Below are 15606 nucleotides of genomic sequence, written 5' to 3'. Positions count from 1 at the left end.
TCTGAAACATTCTTTATCTGAGATGAAATTTCTGTGCTTGTTCTCTGTCCTAAAGGCCTTTTCTTTGTTTAAAAATAACTTGGGAAATTTAGTTCAGTTGCTAGAGTTTATGGATCGCAAAAGAGAACCTCTTTTTATTTTCTAAGTTCTAACATGGTTGTGTGCAGGTGTTCTGGGCCATTGGGGCAGAGGAAGAGGCATAGGTAGGCCTGCAGGCAGGTGTTGCTGCTGCCTCGCTGTAAGTTAATTCCCAGGATGACAGGGGGTCTGTGAGCAAGAATCACAGGATCTTAGACTTTAAGGTCAGAAGGGACCATTATGATCATCTAGTCTGACCTCCTGCACAGCACAGACCACAGAATCTCACCCGCCCACTCCTGTAACAAACCCCTAATCTATGTGTGAGCTATTGAAGTCCTTAAGTTGTGGTTTAAAGACTTCAAGGTGCAAAGAATCCTCTAGCAAGTGACCCGTGCCCCCATGCTGCCGAGGAAGGCAAAAAACCCCCAGCACCTCTGCCAATCTGCTCTGGAGGAAAATTTCTTCACGACCCCAAATATGGCAATCGGCTAAACCCTGAGCATGTGGGCAAGACTCAGCAGCCAGACACCCAGGAAAGAATTCTCTGTTGTAACTCAGGTCCCGCTCCAGGCCATTGGGCATATCTACTGCTAATAGTTGAAGATCAATTAATTGCCAAAATTAGGCTATCCCATCATATCATATCCCTTCCATAAATTTATCAAGGTTGGTCTTGAAGCCAGATATGTCTTTTGCCCCCACTGCTTTCCTTGGAAGGCTGTTCCAGAACTTCACTCCTCTGATGGTTAGAAACCTTCGTCTAATTTCATATCTAAACTTCCTGATGGCCAGTTTATATCCATTTGTTCTTGTGTCCACGTTGGTACTAAGCTTAAATAATTCTTCTCCCTCCATGGTATTTATCCCTTTGATTGATAGATATAAAATCAGAGGGATAAATACCATGGATGGAGAAGATAAGATTGCGTGCGTGCGTGCGCGCGCGCGCGCTCTCTCTCTCTCTCTCTCTCTCATATGAGGGCAAGACTCAGCAGCCAGATGTGAGAGAGAGTGCACGCAATCATATCTCCTCTCAGCCTTCTTTTGGTTAGGCTAAACAAGCCAAGCTCTTTGAGTCTTCTTTCATAAGACAGGTTTTCCATTCCTCAGATCATCCTAGTAGCCCTTCTCTGTACCTGTTCTAGTTTGAATTCATCTTTCTTAAACATGGGAGACCAGAACTGCACACAATATTCTGGATGAGGTCTCACCAGTGCCTTGTATAACGGTACTAACACCTCCTTATCTCTACTGGAAATACCTCGCCTGATGCATCCCAAGACCACATTAGCTTTTTTCACGGCCATATCACATTGGCGGCTCATAATCATCCTATGATCAACCAATGCTCTGAGGTCCTTCTCCTCCTCTGTTACTTCCAAGTGATGTGTCCCCAGTTTATAACAAAAATTCTTGTTGTTAATCCCTAAATGCATGACCTTGCACTTTTCACTATTTTCATCCTATTACTATTACTCCCGTTTACAAGGTCATCCAGATCTTCCTGTATGATATCAAGGTCCTTCTCTGTATTGGCACTATCTCCCAGCTTTGTGTCATCCACAAACTTTATTAGCATGTTCCCACTTCTTGTGCCCAGGTCAGTAATAAAAAGATTAAATAAGATTTGGTCCCAAAACAGATCACTGAGGAACTCCACTAGTAACCTCCTTCTAGCCTGACACTTCACCTTTCAGTGTGACCTGTTGTAGTCTCCTCTATAACCAGTTCCTTATCCACCTTTCAATTTTCATATTGATCCCCATCTTTTCCAATTTAGCTAATAATTCCCCATGTGGAACCGTATCAAATGCCTCACTGAAATCGAGGTAAATTAGATCCACTACGTTTCCTTTGTCTAAAAAAATCGGTTACCTTCTCAAAGAAGGAGATCAGGTTGGTTTGACATGATCTACCTTTTTGAAACCATGTTGTATTTTGTCCGAATTACCATTGACCTCAATGTCCTTAACTACTTCAAAATTTTTTCCAAGACCATGCATACTACAGATGTCAAACTAACAGGTCTGTAGTTACCCGGATCACTTTTTTCCCTTTCTTAAAAATAGGAACTATGTTAGCAATTCTACAGTCATACGGTACAACCCCTGAGTTTACAGATGCATTAAAAAAAATTTTGCTAATGGGCTTGCAATTTCAAGTGCCAATTCCTTTAATATTTTTGGATGAAGATTATCTGGGCCCCCCGATTTAGTCCCATTAAGTTGTTCAAGTTTGGCTTCTACCTCGGATGTGGTAATATCTACCTCCATATCCTCATTCCCATTTGTCGTAATACCATTACCCCAAAGCCCCTCATTAGCCTCATTAAAGATTGAGGCAAAGTATTTGTTTAGATATTCGGCCATGCCTAGATTATCCTTAACCTCCACTCCATCCTCAGTGTTTAGTGGTACCACTTCTTCATTCTTTTTCTTATTTATATGGCTATAGAACCTTTTACTATTGGTTTTAATTCCCTTTGCAAGGTCCAACTCTACATGGCTTTTGGCCTTTCTCACTTTATCCCTACATGTTCTGACCTAAATAAGGTAGCTTTCCTTGCTAATCCCTCCCATCTTCCACTCCTTGTAGGCTTTCTGCTTTTTCTTAATTACCTCTCTGAGATGCTTGCTCATCCAGCTTGGTCTACAACTCCTGCATATGAATTTTTTCCCCTTTCTTGAGATGCAGGCTTCTGATAGTTTCTGCAACTTGGACTTGAAGTAATTCCAGGCCTCCTCCGCCTTTAGATCCACAAGTTCTTCAGTCCAATCCACTTCCCTAACTAATTTCCTTTAATTTTTTTAAAGTTAGCCCTTTTGAAATCAAAAACCCTAAACACAGATCCATTTTTGTTTATCCTTCCATTTAGTTTGAACTGAATTAGCTCATGATTGCTCGAACCAAGGTTGTCCCCTACAACCATTTCTTCTATGAGGTCCTTACTGCTCACCAAACCCAAATCTAAAATGGCATCCCCTCTTGTTGGTTCAGCAACTACTTGGTGAAGAAATCCATCAGCTATCGCATCCAGGAAAATCTGAGCCCTATTACTACTAGCATCTGTCCTTCAGTCTATATGTGGGAAGTCAGACTCCCATGACCACACAATTTCCATTAGTATTTACTTCATTAAAAACATTACAGAGGACTCTATCCATATCCAAATCAGATCCTGGTAGTCTCTAGAAAACCCCAAGCACTATTCCAGGGGAGGGTCTAGTAGCTTTCTTCCCCAATGTGATATTTGCCCAGACAGACTTTGTCTTATCCATTCCATCACTTCTTATTTCTTTACAGTCTACCTCATCATTGATATACAATGCTACTCCACCACCTTTTGCCTCTATTTCTGTCTTTCCTAAACAGCACATACCCGTCAATACCTGTAGTCCAGTCATGACTACTATTCCACCATGTTTCTGTTATCCCTATAATATCTGGTTTCACTTCCTGCACCAGTAGCTCTAGTTCCTCCATTTTGTTACCCAGGCTCCTTGCATTAGTGTACAAACCATTGCCTGAGCCATATGTTGAGCATCATAATCTTGTCACACCTTAGTTGCCCTTCTCTAGGAACAGGCAGAATCCCACTGAAGATCACCTGAGCCTCGATTTCCTTAAGCGTCTTCCCCATCCTGGCATAGTCTCCCTTGATACATTCCAGCGAGAATCTAGCCGTATCATTTGTTCCCCCATGAAGGACAATCAGTGGATTCTTTCCCGCTCCTGTTAGGATCCTCTTCAGTCTTAGGTCCACATCCATATCTTGGCACCCGGCAGACAGCACACCTTTCTGTTCTCTAGATCAGCTCTTGTTACAGGCCTGTCTGTCCTTCTCAGTAAGGAGTCCCCAATCACGTAGCCCTGCCTTTTCCTGGTGATGGTGTGATTCTCCAGTCTATCCTCTGTTCCCTCTGCTGCAAGTCCTCCGATTCCTATTGTCCCTTGTAATCCTCTGCAACCCATCCAGTATCCTCCTGGGGCTCATATTTGGTGTTATCTCCATTGACTCTTGCCCTCTTCCTATAGGACTAACTGCTCGTCTCTTCTTCTTCCTTGCCCTCTCACCTTCAGTGACCACCTACTGTGCCCCTTCATTTTCCAACTCTGCAAACCTGTTCCTGAGCTCTGTTTCTCTTTCACTACCCCGTCTTTTCCTCTGCCTGGTTCTCTTAGTCACATGCTTCCACTGTCCACTTCCCTCACCCAGCAGTCTCCACTCAGAGTTCTTTGGTCCTGCTTCCATCTGCAAATCTGAGCTTTTCCCTTCAGCCTCCTCATGTCTTTGCTCCATCATCTGCTCAAACCCCCTTCTAAACCAACCAGAGTTTCCACCTGCATCTCCAATCCTCGGATCTTTTCTTCCATCAGCTCTATAAGGCGGCACTTCATACAGACGAAACTTTTTTCGGGCACCCCCTCCAGGATCCTGTACATGCCGCAGCTTCTACATCCAGTCCTCTTCATTGTGTCTTCCACTACTTGGGTCACTACCACTGCTGCCTTTGTATCTGTCACAGTCTTCCCACCTAAGTCCTGTTAGTCTGGGAAACACAAACCAAACCCCAAATGAGCACCAAAACACTGCTAGACCACCACACACTCCCTTCACTAGTGTGTCTGTTCCTTTGTCTGGCTCTCTTAGTCTTCCCCCCAAAACCCCCTTACAAACTCCCACTCAAACTCTCTTGTTCACAGTTCTGTGTGCTGGCTCCTGTGCCGCTGCAGCTGTCCTCCTCTTTGGTCCGTGCTGGCTAATGCAAGATTGGTCTTTAACAGAATATCTGCTACCCAGGATCTAGTTAAGGGGGAGACCCAGGCTTGCATATATAGCTGCAAATCTGATTGGATTGCCCTGCTGACCTTCCTTGGTGTAACCATGTCCCGTTTGGGATTCAATGCAGCTTGAGCAAAGGTGGGACAGAATGGGCAGTGGTGTAGCTGTGCTGCTCACATCCACCCTGAAGTGGAGGAGACCTCCTGTCCCAAAGCTAAATCTTATTGTGTCCGTGGTGCATTGGAATTCAGGCCTGGGGTTGAGAGTGATGAAGTTTTATGAGTTCTGGTGCACAGCTCTCCCGGCTGTGCTGCACTGCACAGTCCCAAGCCTGTTTAAGTTCCTTTCCATGATGGCTTTTTGGTGATTTAATGGTCACGCTGCTGGCAGTAGTTTTAAGTGAGCTCCTGCTTCCATGGCTGCCATGGGATATCCCATATGGTTGCAGGTTCAGCTCCTATAGAAGGTCGTGCATGAGGTAGGTATCAGGAACTTTACTGATGTCATGGCCTGATCTCTCCCACCTCTGTTCTGAGGTCAGGGCACCCTCCCCCTGGTTGAGTGAGGCCTGTTCCGGATGGCTTTGAGAAGAGTGATGTTCTCCTGCCAGGTTGCTCAGAGGCTTGGATGGAGCTTTCCAACAATCTTTTATCCGTCACTACTGATAGTGTGGTCGCTAGAGGCTTTTATCCCTGGCTCCATCCTCACCAGGCGCTGTAACTCAGGGATGGCCTATGACAGAGGAAGCAGAGGGGAGGAGGTGGTGGTTCAACCAAGGTGGAAGACTGTTAATGAAGCAGAGTGCACCATAGTGATATTCATAGAATCTCAGAGTTGGAAGGGACCTCAGGAGGTCATCTAGTCCAAACCCCTGCGCAAAGCAGGACCAACACCAACTAAATCATCCCAGCCAGGGCTTTGTCAAGCCTGACCTTAAAAACTTCTAAGAAAGGAGATTCCACCACCTCCCTAGGTAACGCATTCCAGTGTTTCACCACCCTCCTAGTGAAAAAGTTTTTCCTAATATCCAACCTAAACCTCCCCCACTGCAACTTGAAACCATTACTCCTTGTTCTGTCATCTGCTACCACTGAGAACAGTCTAGATCCATCCTCTTTGGAACCCCCTTTCAGGTAGTTGAAAGCAGCTATCAAATCCCCCCTCATTCTTTCTACCACAGACTAAACAATCCCAGTTCCCTCAGCCTCTCTTCATAAGTCATGTGTTCCAGTTCCCTAATCATTTTTGTTGCCCTCCGCTGGACGCTTTCCAATTTTTCCACATCCTTCTTGTAGTGTGGGGCCCAAAACTGGACACATTACTCCAGATGAGGCCTCACCAATGTTGAATAGAGGGGAACAATCACATCCCTCGATCTGCCGGCAATGCCCCTACTTGTACATCCCAAAATGCCATTGGCCTTCTTTGCAACAAGGCCACACTGTTGACTCATATCCAGCTTCTCGTCCACTGTAACCCCTAGGTCCTTTTCTGCAGAACTGCTGCCTAGCAATTCGGTCCCCTAGTCTGTAGCGGTGCATGGGATTCTTCCATCCTAAGTGCTGGACTCTGCACTTGTCCTTGTTGACCCTCATCAGATTTCTTTTGGCCCAATCCTCTAATTTGGCTAGGTCCCTCTGTATCCTATCCCTATCCTCCAGCGTATCTACCTCTCCTCCCAGTTTAGTGTCATCTGCAAACTTGCTGAGGGTGCAATCCACACCATCCTCCAGATCATTTATGAAGATATTGAACAAAACCGGCCCAAGGACCGACCCTTGGGGCACTCCACTCGATACCGGCTGCCAACTAGACATGGAGCCATTGATCACTACCCGTTGAGCCCAACAATCGAGCCAACTTTCTATCCACCTTCAGAATATTCCACGTTCTGTGCCATGGCTGTGTGGGAGGCATAGGAGAGACTGAAACAGGCGGGGCCATCAGAGTGACCTGTGGACTGGGAATGCCAGTCTCTGAGGCTCTGTCTTTTCCCAGCACAGCATTCACTCAGCAAAAGGAGAGACCATTCAAATACTATAAAGATCCTTCTTAAAGCCAAGCGTGGGAAATGATGTGGGCCAGGCATCGTGGGAGGAGGTGGATTCTCAGGGCCATGTTCTGCCCCTAATCCATGCTTGCATGTGCAACTGCTGTCAGGATCAAAGGCAGACTGTGGCCCTACAGGTCACACTGTCTCATGTTCAGAAGCAACACAAGCGGCTTCTGTGCATAAGAACTGACTGTGTTAAAACCCCCAGGACTTGGATTCCAGCAGGGTGGATTTGATTTAAATCATGATTTAAATCACTAGTCAGGAAGGCTCGATTTAATCATGGATTTCTACATAAAAGTGCATTCTTGTTATAACCTTAATACATATTCTTCACAACTCAGAGATAGATCTAAGTTTCATTTTTAGAAGGTACACATTATACATTTTTAAGTGATTTATTTAAAACTTTTCACGATAGTTTTACAGCTATATCAGAAAATGAATGATTGGTTATTTCATTTACCAAAGGTAATTGAAGCAGATATTTATGAAGTCATTGGGAGGTGAACTATCTACAATTCAACAGGTTAACCATTAATATTTGGGGGATTTTCTGGCCATGCTGTATTAGGAGGAGAACATCACCAGGCAGACATTTACATTGTTTTATTTAACTAAAACAACAACATTGTGTATTCTGGATATTTTTCTTCAACAGCAAACACATAATATTTTAACAAAACAAGCATATGAATTTTTGAATTTAGTTAAATGTTCAAGTTTTTTAAAATCAGGTTTGTTTTTGTTAAAATTGTTTTTGCCTAAAATAGTTAAATGAAATATTTTTAAAAACAAAACAAATTAAATTGAGACGGTCTGCCAGGTCAACACAAGAAACTTAAAATATTGGCTTCTAGAGCTAACTCAGTCGTCTTCACCTGCATTTTCCTGTTTTGTTCATAATCTGGGAAAGAAAAACAAGCTTTCCTGCTTTTTCAGGTCCCAAACGATTTCTCAATTTGGAATGAATTAGTCCAAAGGAAGAAAATATTCTTTCTACACTGGCAGAAGAAGCTACTGCTGTTAAAAGTGAGATTCTCTCTTTAACAGACTCTGAATTCAAGTGCTTAAGTGACTTCCACCAGTTCACTGGTGTGACTTTCTTTAAAACGTCATCAGCAAACATATTTCTTGAATGGTTCTTATTCCCAAACTGGGTCTCTCTTACGGTCTGCTGCCATTTATAGGTTTTCCCTTATAGTGTGAGAATGGCATGGTAGATCTCAAATCAATGAAGGCTACACTCAGAAAGACCTCAAGATTCTGGAATATGCTGCTCAAGCAGTTTCACTTTTGTTTCTACTGCCTGTTCCTCCCTTCTCACATTTATCTCCAGACTTCTCCTTCTCCAGATCTATTCCGCCCCCAACAATCTTCTATTCATTGAACTTTCTGAAACATTGCACTTTTAGTGAGAGGTAAGGGATTGACTCTGTGTACACAAATTTGCAGCGGGACAATAGGGTTGAGGTCTGTTATTTCTCACCTCTATATATTATTTATTTTAAAACATTTTTGCTGTTAACCAGCATGCTACCTCTGGAGACACAAATCCACAGTTTGAGAACTGCAAACCTAAACATCTCTGATGGTATCTTCTAGACTGAGCACTGAGTCCCATTCGATAGATAGAAAGATTGACCTAAATAATCTATACAGAAGCCCCTGGAACCCCATAAAATTGGGTCCGTAATCCATGAACTATTGGAACTTATTTAGAAAATTTTTGTTAAACATTACATGAATATATTCTTATACTATAGAATTAGAATTTATAATCCTTATTCTATGATGAGATACATTATAGCTCAAAGATATCTTAATTAAAACTATCTTTAGATAGGTTTTTTTCTCAAAGCATTTTTATCAAAAAAATCCGATTTAAATTAAAAAAAGTTTGTTTATTTATTTATTTATTTTATTTATATTATTTATTACATTGATTTTTATCCAGCTTGGATTCTGGCAGATCTAATAGGCAGGGCTGGAGTAAGGGGATAACAAAGCTAAACCCTTGGGAAAAAACATATTGAAACAGAAGGCCTCTTCTCTGGTGGCTTTGTTTAATATTGCAATCATATTTTGCAATGCTAGGCCGCCATTCTGGCACTGCAAGGGAATAGCTTCAATGTTCACTGACTGGCTGTATTGCTACTTGAATTCTGGCTACTTTGATTTCAGTTAAGAATTCCACTTGCAGGGGAAAACCTCTCTGTGATGCTTTCTTGGGATGCCCAGGACTGCTTTGCCTTGTTACCCCACGGCCTCCAACAAGAGAGAGAGACAGATTTGCCAATGCTTAGCTGGATCTCCGTTCCCTGATTCTACCAGCCTGTTAGCCACCCATCTCATAGACTTTAAGGCCAGGAGGGACCATCATGATCATCTAGTCTGACCTCCTGCACGTTGCAGGCCGCAGAACCTCACCCACCCACTCCTGCAATAGGCCCATAACCTCTGGCTGAGTTACTGAACTCCTCAAATCATAATTTACCAACTTTCAGTTAGAGAATCCACCATTTACTCTAGTTCAAACCTCGCAAGTAATCCATGCTGCCGACGAAGGCAGAAATTCCTCCCCCACGGGTCTCTGCCAATATAACCTGGGGGGAAATTCCTTCCCGACCTGAAATATGGTGATCAGTTAGACCCTGAGCATGTGGTCGAGACCCAGTAGCCAGACAGCTTGGAAAGAATTCTCTGCAGTAACTCGGAACCCTCTCCATCTAATGTCGCATGACTGGCTGTTGGAGATATTTGCTAGTAGCAGCCACAAATGGGCCATTTGCCATTGTCCAAACAATCTCCTCAGGGCAATGCTAGCCTTCACTTTGCTTTGCAGCCGTCCTTAAGCCCCCATGAGATCCACCCCCTGTGACTAGCTACTCAGTGATATCAGGTAAGCTATCCCCAGGGGGAAAGTATACACACCAGCTTGTTTGATTCAACAGAGGATCAGCTCCTATGTAACATTACAGCATTGAAATATATTTATAGTGAAAGCAATTATCAGTTTATCAAAGGTTAAGATTTAAGAATTAGGAAGTAGGGGTATGGGAAAAGGAAAGGTTACACGCAGTACAAAACCAGTACCCACTTTTTAGAGATTAACCTTAACTTTCACAAGCTACCCATTTGTGTAAAGCAATCTGATCTCTCTGAAACCTAATCTCACTCAGTGTCCTCTTGCATCAGTTCCAACCAATCCTGCTTGGGATCCTGTTTTCATGGATGTAATCACGCTGCCTGATTGTCCTCAGGCACGGGTGTTATACCAATAAAATAAAACCAGCAGGATCTTATTAAAGGGGAAAAGGCAAAATGCCACATTTATTGTGAATACAGAAAGAATCTTAGTAAGCAGTTAGTTATAGCTATAACATTCCATTCAATTTCTCTCTCTCTCTCTCTCTCTCACACACACACACACACACACACACACACACACACACACACACACACACACACACACAGACAGGTTCTGCAAGGTTGTTGTCATAGTTATCAGCCTTAGAGTTGCTCATGCCAAGCCACTGGCCAAGTGGCCTGGACACGAGGAGGAGCAGGGCCTTGTCAGATGCACATCTGATGTTCCTGGAAGTTGGTTTGCAGAATCAGATCCCAAAGTTCTCACTTTCTAGAGTCCATTTTTATAGGAATTTATTCCTATGCCAGTCTATGGGAATTGCTTCATCATGCTGTTGCTGAATCAATCAGCAGATGGCACATTCCTGACAGCTCCATGCTGCCAGATGTTATCTTGTTCTTTGATTCTCCCATCCTTGAGGCTGTTGGGTAGATTCCAGTCTGCCTCCTGGGGTCCTCTGGTTATTTCCACTTGATGCCTTCTTCAGCAGATGGACATTGGATTCTTAGGCTGGCACCTCCCTGATCATTGTTATTATCCACACCAAGCATTCATCCATGTACATCCTCTATCTCTATTTTAATCACAATTGTTAACAAAGCGAGATAAATACAACAAAAGGGTGGGGAGTCTGTGTGCTGTTTCTGTTACAAAAAGTATCGCTTTGAGTCTCTGGCTGTGTGAGTAGTTGTTACAAAGTATTGCTTTGAGAACTGACTGTTTTAGGATGTATTAACACAATTAGCAGCTTGCAAGTTTCACACAGAGAGGGAGGGAAACAGTAAAAATAAGAGACCAAGAGACCTCTTAATTAGTGATACCCTGGAATTTAAACTATGGGGAATCAAACTCATTTGTGATTTTAATACAGAACTTCTTTAATATAATCAAATCCAGGCTGCTTGCTTGTATGTGTTATGATGCAGTCGCTAATTACATAACATTTGTTTACAGAAAAACCAACAAAACAGGAGTCCGGTGGCACCTTAAAGACTAACAGATTTATTTGGGCATAAGCTTTCGTAGGTAAAAAACCTACTTCAGATACATGGAGTGAAAATTAAGGATCCCTGTCTTGTTTAAGCACAATTGGACGGAGTGCAGCGAACAGAACAGCTGTTTGATATGTATTTATATCCACAGGTTCAATGTGTGTTCACTGCATGCCAGCCAATCTCCACAGCGAGTGAGACATTCTCCATCCAGCCCTGCAGAAAAAGCAGCATGTGACCTTGTAATTCAGGCCTGCTTTGTAATGCATATGCACAAGGACACAGAGTTCAGGCTGCCTGTGCATGTCCTGGGTTGGAGTGCTCCTGGTTGTATAGGTTTTGTCTGGAGATTCCTGGTGGGTAGAGTTTTTTTTTTAACAAAAATTATAGAACAATGGAGCCCCATCCTTTGGAACTATCTGCTAGAGAGAAATGGAAAGGGTTTGTCCCGCAGAGTATGAGCACTTGGTGATGCAAGGATTCCTGCAGTCTCCTGAAGTGCAACATCTGAGCACTGATCAGGAGTGGGTGGGTGAGATTGTGGCCTGCGTTGTGCAGGAGGTCGGACTAGATGATCAAAATGGTCCCTTCTGACCTTAGTATCTATGATCATATCTGCTCACCTTCACTACTGTGAAGAATGGTACATGGCCTTGCCTGTTTCAAACACATCTTCAGATACATTCCAAAGATCTGCACGCTGCCCGCCTGCATCTGCGTGAGTCCCTTCAGCCGTAGATGTGTACGGAACCAACAGTATGTTGAGAGAATATATATTGAACTTGAATTTCCACATGGCTTACATACTACACAAAGGCACTGCCAATAGTAAGAAATAAAACAACCCTTCTTCAGACCCCCCCCCAACTGTATAACACACTCACTAGTGCACATGCATGCATGGTACACTTCTAAACCCTCCTAAGCTTGGCAAATTGAAGTAGCTTTTCACTGGGACACTAGAAATTGCAGCTATGATCTAAGGGCTGCCAAATGGCAAGTGACAACCACGCATTACTGAGATGCTTGAGCTGTTGCCCAAAAGGTCAAGCAAGCATTACTGTGATGGCAGAGGTGCAGAGGGCTGATCCAGAAGTTTGTCAAAACCAGTTTTCAATTAGACAAGTTGTTTTGCAGAAAACTTTGACTTTTAATTGTAAAACTAAAATCTTCTTGGATTTCAGGTTTTCAGGGTTTTTTTGTTGAAAAGTCTCTACTTTTCATGAACCTGCCTCCTCTCCTCCCCCCGTCTTCTGACCAGTTGTCTCCTCCCTTCCCACCCCCCATGCTCAACCACACCCAAATTTTAAAAACAAAACTGTTTTAGGAGTTTAGACTGAATAAGCAAAATTTTAGCAGAAACGGTAACTTTTTGAGAAAGTTGTCATCAAATAGAAATGGGGCTGTTAGGATGGGAATGCATTAGAGCTGTTGCTACACGCTCTGCTGGTAAAACACCTTTCACGCATACGTTGTCCTTTATAACCAGCTTTTAGAAGGAAATTAACCTAGACACATTGTTGGTGTCTCAGATTATATCTGTTGACTTTGAGCTCGAGATGGTAGGGTGGATGAATGGTTCCTGGTGGAAGGATAATTTTAATTAATAATAAAATCTAATTTTAGTGAGGGCTGCCAGAGCATTTGATGTATTGTGGTAAGCAGATTCATAGCTGTAGGTACTGTGATGGCATGAGGCCAAGCCCGTCAGTGTGAAAGAGTTATTGCTCCATATTTCATGCTTGTTGTCTTATTGCTTAATTTCAGCATTATGATTCATATACCAGGAAATATTGTAACATGGTTCAGGCTTTGGGACTTCCTCTCTAAATTCAGGATAGTAACAAGGGGGATAAGGGGAGCTGTGCAAATCAGAATTTTACTGTATGTTACTCAAAGTTCATTTATTTGCTCTCGCCTATGACAAACCAAGTCCAGATAACATCATTCCAGCACCGCCATACTACTTGGGGACAAGAAGCAGCATCTGCCCAGAATATTCTGGGTTCTCCATCTTTCAAATATTTTCTTCCAGTTTGGGAAGAACTCTTGCCAAAAATCCATGCCAGCTTTTGGCTATGGTGCAAAACTAACATCCTGATTTCTTGGGTTCCTGAAGTTCCCATGGCACTTTTCTAAAGAGTTAAGGAGCTAAGTTCAATATCTCAGCCAGGTTTCATCCCCAGTGATTGCATTCTGCCCCTGTACGTTCCCCTTCAAATTCCATTGGATATCAAATGGCTTTTCACTTGTGTTCAAAATTGTTATATAGTGTTGCTATGCCCTGTTAGTCAGCTGACATGCTGAACCCCCAGAGATGGCTGCATTTCACTGCTGACTAAAGTGATAGGATGGTTTAGGCGGTGTTTTAGGATCCTTCAGGGTGCAATTTGCTATAGCAGTATAGATTCATAGATTCATAGATACTAAGGTCAGAAGGGACCATTCTGATCATCTAGTCCGACCTCCTGCACAGCGCAGGCCACAGAATCTCACCCACCTACTCCTATGAAAAACCTCACCCATGTCTGAGCTATTGAAGTCCTTAAATCATGGTTCAAAGACTTCAAGGAGCAGAGAAGCCTCCCGCAAGTCAACCATGCCCCATGCTACAGAGGAAGGCGAAAAACCTCCAGGGCCTCTCCAATCTGCCCTGGAGGAAAATTCCTTCCCGACCCCAAATATGGCAATCAGCTAAACCCTGAGCATATGGGCAAGATTCACCAGCCAGATACCCAGGAAAGAATTTTCTATAGTAACTCAGATCCCATCCATCTAATATCCCATCTCAGGGGATTTGGCCTATTTACCCTGAATATTTAAAGATCAATTACTTACCAAAATCCCATTATCCCATCATACCATCTCCTCCATAAACGTATCGAGTAGAATCTTAAAACCAGATAGATCTTTTGCCCCCACTGCTTCCCTTGGAAGGCTATTCCAAAACTTCACTCCTCTGATGGTTAAAAACCTTCGTCTGATTTCAAGTCTAAACTTCCTGGTGGCCAGTTTATACCCATTTGTTCTTGTGTCCACATTGGTGCTGAGCTTAAATAATTCCTCTCCCTCTCCTATATTTATCCCTCTGATATATTTATAGAGAGCAATCATATCTCCCCTCAACCTTCTTTTAGTTAGGCTAAACAAGCCAAGCTCCTTAAGTCTCCTTTCATAAGACAAGTTTTCCATTCCTTGGATCATCCTAGTAGCCCTTCTCTGTACCTGCTCCAGTTTGAATTCATCCTTTTTAAACATGGGAGACCAGAACTGCACACAGTATTCTAGGGGAGGTCTCACCAGTGCCTTGTATAACGGTACTAAAACCTCCTTATCCCTACTGGAATTGCCTCTCCTGATGCATCCCAAAACCGCATTAGCTTTTTTCACAGCCATATCACATTGGCAGCTGGTATAGTGTAAGACCATTTTCCTTCTTGGAGTTGTGGAGGGTGGGGGATAGAGGTGAAAGGGTATTGCTTATGAATGCACAGGGCTCCCCATGGATTTTAGCCAACCAGCCAGCTGAGGCTGCCAGGTGCCCAATAACCAGGCACGTAGGCCTGTGCAGGCATCTGTTGTCTAACTTTGTCAAAAGCAATCTGCATGGCTCTTTTCATGAGCTGGGGATGGGGGGGACCATCAAAGCAGGGCAGGGCTCCAGGGTGCTTTCTGAAAAAGAGGGGAGAAAATTAGAGCTCTCTGGGAGATGCACATCAAGCTTTGTCCAGGGGCAAGACAGTGCACAGAAAGTCATGGACAGCACCATCGCTGAGCTAACAGTGCAGAGGTTTTGAAAGGGTTACCCAGGTTGGGAAAGTCTAAGGCGGCTTCTTGCAGAGATGGTAAAGTCCTCTGATTTAGGGATTGGGACAGATAAAAGGCTAAATCCTCCCAGGGAGATATGGGGAGGAAGTGCTCTCTGCACTACATGGGAGTGGCAGGCTAGTTCCAGACCATTAGTGGGATGATGAAAGTGATAGCCCTGCTCAGGAGAGGGAGCAGAGCCCCTGGAGCAGGGGATGGAATCTGTGGCAAAGGCCTGTGCACTCTAATTCCGAAGGCATGTTGCAGGGACAGGCTTGGTCTCTGTAACCAAGCCCTGCAGGGAATTCTGGAGCCTGCCAGAGTCCCACAGAAGCACCCTAAGAGAGGCTGCCAGGCGGTGTGGTTGGGAGACTGCACCAACCATCTTGGGGTCAGAGGCCAAAACATCTTGCAGGCACCAGCCTGGACACACAAGCCCTCCATCGAGAGGGAAGAAATGCCTGTGGCGCCTCCCAGTGGCTGATTTGAGGGAAGACAAAGCTCCGAAGGGACGGGAGAG

At 43.7% G+C, this 15606-nt stretch overlaps 1 protein-coding gene across 11 annotated transcripts in view; it reads left to right on the top strand.

The window, feature by feature from the left end:
- LOC119860138 (nitric oxide synthase 1 adaptor protein) overlaps window positions 1-15606 on the top strand; it is a 184376-nt gene that overhangs the window by 16104 nt on the left and 152666 nt on the right. The window contains exons 1-2 of one of the 11 annotated variants that reach the window (XM_043490573.1): window positions 14853-14856; window positions 15434-15444. The exons of the other annotated variants lie outside the window; for them this stretch is intronic. The gene's annotated coding sequence lies outside the window, so the exon portion shown is untranslated. Of the gene's footprint in view, window positions 1-14852; window positions 14857-15433; window positions 15445-15606 lie in introns of those variants that run through there. 11 annotated transcript variants of the gene reach the window in all.

This window comes from Dermochelys coriacea, chromosome 8, assembly GCF_009764565.3.
Source record: "Dermochelys coriacea isolate rDerCor1 chromosome 8, rDerCor1.pri.v4, whole genome shotgun sequence".
Taxonomy (NCBI): Eukaryota; Metazoa; Chordata; order Testudines; family Dermochelyidae; genus Dermochelys; species Dermochelys coriacea.
The sequence above is the reverse complement of the archived record's forward strand: the minus strand, read 5'-3'. Positions and strand labels throughout refer to the sequence as shown.